This window comes from Pteropus alecto, unplaced genomic scaffold (genome assembly GCF_000325575.1).
Source record: "Pteropus alecto unplaced genomic scaffold, ASM32557v1 scaffold202, whole genome shotgun sequence".
Lineage (NCBI taxonomy): Eukaryota > Metazoa > Chordata > Mammalia > Chiroptera > Pteropodidae > Pteropus > Pteropus alecto.
The window spans coordinates 584929-591908 of NW_006432451.1; the positions used below are offsets into that span (position 1 = coordinate 584929).

General features: G+C 36.1%; 1 pseudogene; it reads left to right on the forward strand.

Moving 5' to 3' along the window:
* Positions 1 to 623: 623 nt before the first annotated feature.
* LOC112476149 lies at positions 624 to 742 on the forward strand (annotated as a pseudogene).
* The last annotated feature ends 6238 nt before the right edge of the window (positions 743 to 6980 follow it).

The following is a 6980-nucleotide window of genomic DNA, read 5'->3' on the forward strand; positions in this document are numbered from 1 at the left end:
CACTATCAATGTCCAATCTGGAAATGAAATAACGAAACAATTCCACTTACAACAGTATCAAAGCACAAAACATACACTGGAAAGTTTCTGAAAGAAACTGAAGACACATAAATGGAAAGATATCCCAGTGTTTAAGAACAGGAAAAATAAGTATTGTTAACATGGCAACATTTCCCAATTAAACTACAGATGCAATACAATCCCTTATCAAATTCCTACCTAGCTTCTTTGCAGAAATTGATAACCTGATCCTAAAATGCATATGGAAATGCAAAGGACCCCAAATGGCCAAAACAATCTTGATAAAAAAAGAATATTGGAGGGCTCACGCTTTCTGATTTCAAAATTTATTACAAAGTAAGTACTTAAGACAGTGGCATCAAGATAGGCATTATAGATCAATGAAATAAAATTGAAAATCCAGAAATATACTCTTACATTTATGGTTAACTGATTTTCAACAAGGGTACCAAGAAAAGTCACTTGGGAAAGCATAGGTTTTTCAACAAATGGTGTAGGGACAGCTATATATCCACATGGAAAAGAATGAAGTTGGAACCCTATCTCACACCATATAGAAAAATTAACTGAAAACAGAGCAAAGATTTAAATGTAAGAGAAGAGTCTACGGCCTTGCTACCCTGAACAAGCCCAATCCCGTCTAATCTCGGAAGCTAAGCAGGGTCAGACCTGGTTAGTACTTGGATGGGAGACCACCTAGAAAGACCAGGTGCTGTAGGCATAAAAAATAAATAAAAATAAAAATAAATAAATGTAAGAGAACTAAAACTATAAGACAATTAGAGAAAAATAGTTACAAATTTTTATAATTGTGGATTAGGCCACATTTTCTTAGCTATGACATCAAAAGTACAAGCAAGCAAAAAAAAAAAAAAAGATAAATTCGACTTGGACAAAATTTAAAACTTTTGTGCTTCAAAGGACACTGTCCCCAAAAAATGTGAAAAACAGCCTAGAGAATGGGAGAAAATATCTGTGAATCATGTATCTAATAAGAGACTAGTATCCTGAACATACATATATAAAGAACTTTTACGATTCAACAATAAAAAGATACAACCCACTTAAAAAAAATGGGCAAAGGATCTGAACGGCCATTTCTGCAAAGATACACAAACAGCCAATAGGCACATAAGAAGATACCCAACACATCACTAACAGCAGTCATATAGCTAAACAAAGTGAAGACTTTCTAGAAAACAACACAAGGCAAAATAATATTTTCATAATATCTGAAAAATACAATTTGACCTTAACTCTCATCATACTATGTGTGAACTAATATGTTCTTTCTTCTTATACTGACACATACAACCCATATCATAAATAAAATATAAATCCCTATCAGCCAAGAAGTTTGCCTTCTCATCTTTATACTTCATCTAATTTTTCCTAAATATATTCTGAGCTTTATTTTTAAGAAACAAATTTAATTACCTCTCACATGACCATTTCCCTTCTACCCCATCCCAACCTACACCCCTCAAATAAGAGGAGGAAGAATATTTAGCATCTTTTCAACAACATAGATACACTTGTAAAAGACGTAACACAATTGGAAAGACTTCAGAAGACATTTGAATATCTACAGGGATGAAAGTACAGACTAAACAAAAGGGACTAATAAAAGGGACTTCTTCCTAGAAAAACAAAAGCTGTGAGAGAATAAAATCTACAAAATTAAATAAAATATCAAGACCGATGAGGTGAGTGCAATCGTGTCCACAAGAGCCTAGAGACTATAAGGAAAAAGTACCACTTCAAAATCTAAAACGTTAGAAGTTCAAATTGTTTTTCAAAAATCTAACATAACAACTTTAATTTATTACTGAAAGAGAATTAATAGAAACCAAACTTATAAACAGAGTCTTAATTCACGATTATTGGATTATTAATAGAAGCTGTTTATTTCTGGTACGCATGGAACGTAATTAGGGCAATTTTCCACAAAAGGTATCTTGGCACCATTTTGGGCCAGAACATTGCCTAGATGCACAATGTGACTAAAAGCATTAAATTCTTATAACATTTTTAAGCAGAGAAGTTCTAAACATCATCTTTGCAGCAGGACCCTATTGTCACTTCCTAACTGAACTTCGTTTCAGTGACTCCACACTCACCCGATTTCTATCTCTGTTCACCCCTTTATGTACTCATTTCACCCTAAATAGTGTAGCCCTGGCTCCCACTCTCTCCCCTAAACTCTGGATACCTAAGGCATTTCCACATTTAAATAGTGCACAGCCCTAAAATTCAACAAGCCTAACACCATTTTTGTAGAATAACAACAATACCCATCGAGAAGTAACTAGATAACCTGGTAAATTAAATCTAGTATATGCATTTACTGGAATGCTGTGCTGTCATTTAAAAGCAGCAGCTAGAAATGTATATGCTGGTTTGGAAAGACTCTAAAATAGAATTAAGTTAAAAAAAAAAGCAAGGTACAGTTTAGTGTGTAGTATGCTACTATTTGTATTAGAAAAAAGGGTAAATGCAGTGTATACACAGGAAACTTCTAGAGGGATACTCAAGAAACTTAACCACAATTTTCATTAGAAAGTGGGACTAAGTGTACCACTTAGGAGGGAGACATCCCTTTTACTGTATACCCACTTATTTCTGTTCTTTGAATGTTTTAGTATATGAATACATTCTTAGTATTTTTTAAAAAGGATTTAAAAGATATTACAAAGCTACACAAGTATATTTACAATGCTATCTGAAAAAGAACTCATCCAGAATATACACAGAATTCCTACATATAAGAAAAAAGCAAGCAACCCAATAGAAAAATGAGTAAAAGGTTTCAACAGGCAACTCACAAATAAGTTTAGTCAAATGGCCAAGAAAGGTATTCAATTTCATTAGTCATCAGAGAATTGCAAATTAAAACCACAATGCAATAACCCTATACACAACTAAGATGAAAGAGACAGTCAATATCAGGTATTGACAAAGATGTGGAATAACCAGAACTCTCATACACCAGTGGTGGGAATGTAAATTGATACAACCACTTTAGAAAAACTGTAGTATCTACTAAATCTAAACTGTATATATACATCTTATAACCCAACAATTCTAACGCTAGGTATGTACCTAAGAGAAATGAGTGCTATGTCCACCAAAAGACACATGCAAGAATGTTCATAGCAACATAATTCATAATACCCCCACACCAAAAAAACTCTAAAAGGCAAAATGGATCAATTATGCTATCATACAATATAATACCACAGACCAATTGAAAATCATTACCTCTCTACAAAAAAAAATGTAGATGAATCTCATAGCCGTAGTGCTGAGAAAAAAAGCCAAACACAGAGTAAATATTACATGACTCCATTTACATAAAAGGTAAAAAACAAAACTAATTTACGGTGATAGGGGTCACAACAGGTTAGGGGTGCTGAAAATGTACTAACTATATGTCAATCTGTGAAGGTGGTAGTTATACAAGTGTACACATGTAAAAAAAATCAAGTTGTACACAAAAATTCATCAAACTTAAGAGAATGAGAAGACAAGCCACAGACTAGGAGAAAATATCTGCAAAGACATAGTTGATAATCAAAGGACTGTTATCCAAAATACACGAAGAACACAATAAAAAAAGAGATTTAAAAATAGGCAAAAAACCTGAACAAACACTTCACAAAAGAAGATGTATAGATGGCAAATAAGCATTTGAAAAGATGTTCAATATCATATATCATTTAATTGCAAATTAAAATATCACTACACACACCTACTAAAATGGCAAAAATCCAAAACGATGGCAACCCAAACGCTGGGAGGAATGTGGAGCAACAAAAACTCTCATAATCATTGCTGGTGGGAATGCAAAATGGTACAGCCACTTTGGAAAAAAGTATGGAGTTTCCTACAAAACTAAACACACTCTTATACAATCCAGTAATCATACTCCTTGGTATTTACCAAGTTGAAAACTTATGTCCAAAGAAAAACCTGCACATGAATGTTTATAACAGCTTTATTCATAATTGCCAAAACTTGGAAGCAACCAAAATGTTCTTCAGTAGGTGAACTGATAAACTGTCATAAATCCAAACAATGGAGCATCATGCAGTACTAAAATGAAATGAGCTATCAAGCCATGAAAAGGCATGGAGAGATCTTACATGCCTATTACAAAGTGAAATAAGCCAACCTGAAAAGGCTACATACTGTATAATTCAAACCATAAGACATTCTGAAAAAAGCAAAACTATGGAGACAGTAAAATAAATCAATGATTGCTGGGCGGTAGGGATATGAACAGGCATAACACAGAGAATATTTAGGACATTGAATTCACTCTGTATACTACAATGGTAGATACATATCATTGTACATTTGTCAAAACCCATAGAATGTACGATACCAAGAGTGAACCCTAATGTAAACTATGGACTCTGAGTGATGATGATGTGTCAATGTGGGTTCATTAACAGTAACAAATGAACCATTCTGGTAGGGGATGTTGATAGTAAGGGAAGCTGTGCATATGTGGGACAGGAATATAAGGGAACTCTCCATACTTCCTGTTCAATTTTGCTGTAAAACCTAATACTGCTCTAAAAGATAAAATAGTTTTTAATTCATCAAAATAAACACTTGAAATATGTGCAGTAAACTAAGTTAGGCCTCAATAAAAAAGTGGAAAAAAGATCTAAGAAGAAAAAAATATAAGGTAAACTATATGGATTAGGAGTCATGACAGTTATTATCCTTGAGGAGGAGGGCAGTGACAGGAAGAAGATAGAAAGAGGGGTTCTTGGGGGCTGGGAATGCTATTTCTTGATACAGGTGCTGGTTACACTGGTATCTTCACTTTATGAACATTCATTTTATGATACTCTTAAGATTTATGCATTTTCCATTATGCAATACTTCAATAAAAAGTTTAAATTAAAAAGTATATGATATAAAAGTACATTGACATGCAACAGAATTGACCAAAAAATATACCCAATCTGTCTAAAATTTATCATCTCTTCTCCACAACCCACTCATCTTCTAGACAGAATCACTTCAACTTAAGAACTTCCAAAGTATAAATTCTCTTCTACCAAACAAAACTCTCCACACCACTGACAGATGGCATTAGTGATTGCTTCTACAATTTCACTCTGGACTTAGGAATAAACAGATTCACAAACGGCCTTTCAAAATCTAACCAGTTGCCTAAGTAGAACTGCTATACTCACCATATGTGACTGACACCATCTTTCACCCAGTTGCCCATGTCAGAATTTTTGCTGCCTCTCTTCTCCTTTCCACCTCCCCACCCCATCCCTGCATCCAATCTGTCTCTGCTCTTATACTGAAGCCCTCATCTTCAGTCCTCACTGCCCCGGTGCTATGGACCGAAATGTTTGTGTCCCCCCAAAATTCATATATTGAATCTTGATGTCCAGTGTGATGGTGTTTGAAGATAGGCCTTTGTGAGATAATTAGATCATGCGGGTTCTGCCCTCATGAATGGGATTAGTGCTCTTATAAAAGAGGCTAGAGAGAGGTCCCTTATCCCTTCCATCATGTGAAATTACAGTGAGAAGACAGCATCAGAGAAGAAGGTGGCTCTCAGCAGACATCGAATCAGCTAGTGCCATACCTTGGACTTCCAGGCTTCCATAACTGTGAGAACTAAATTTGTTGTTCATAAGCCACTTAGTCTATTTTGTTATAGCAGCCCAAGTGGACTAAAATACCCAGGTTTCAGCCTACATTCGTTCTCTGCTCTCTTATTACAGCACTCACTCGCAGTTACTTTATGTAGGGTCCACAGACCTCAGAGTCCATGGATAGAGTGTATTCAGATCTACCTGGTTTCCTTCGTAATCATAAGCATTTTTACATTATGCCTTATTCTGAAAAAGGGTCAGTCCATAGGCTTCATTAAACTGCAAAGGTAACTATGGCCCAAAAAGTTTAAATGCTCTAACTGGATTCTGCTTCATGTTGTATTATACCCTCCAATTCTCCTCCACACTACTGGAACATGTTGTTTTTGAAACATAGACATCAGTCAACCATGCTTAAAATCCTTAAGTGGTCCCAACTGCTTCCAAGGAAAAAACCCAAACTCAGTAGCGCACAATCATATTCATAATTGGTCCCTGTTCATCTCCCCAGCTTCATCTTGCCTCCTGCCATACACTGCAGCTAACATACTGAGTTGGATTTGCAATTCTCTGAACTCAGCATGCTTTCACTCCTCTCTGCCTTTGCACAAGGTATTCCCCAAGCTGAAAAGCCCTTCCTCACCATCTTCACATAGTTAATTCCTGCTCACCTTTCATATACAGCTTAAGCACCATCTCCTCAGAGAAACCCTCCTGGCCATCTTCCACTCCTAGTCTCAGTAAGATGCCCTGTCAGTGATCTCCCATAGTGCTTTCCTCATGGTGTTTTGCCAGTTTATTGGTCTGCCTCCCTTTCCAGACTGTGAGCTTTCTCACAGGAAAGAAGCCAGAGCAAGGTATATCATTCCTAGCAGAGCTCAAGACACACACAAGAGTGCTGAACAAGGAACTGGCTCTGGAAAATGGCCAAGCTGGTTAGTTGATGACTAACTACTAGGTGGCACTGGTATGGAGATTACCATACAGGCAAATTGTCCAATTGAGGCAAGATAATTCTGCATCTATTAATCTACTATCAATGCTCTTTCACTCAAGGCTGAGAAGTTAGCCCTCAATAAATGTAATTACCATGGTTAAGGGCTGTGCCAAAGGCTTGACAGACATTAGAGCTCACTAAACCTCTAAGTAACTCTAAGATACTCTTTTTTAAAGATAAAGAGGTAAGCTGCTTAAAGTCAAGCAGAAAGTTATAAAGTCGGGTTTTAAACCCAGAACTTTGATTCCAAAGCCCATGCCTACTCACTGAGCATGGTTTCTGGAGATCAGTATGCCTTTTGTCTTTGGAGGTGTTTTGGAAGACCCTGGGTT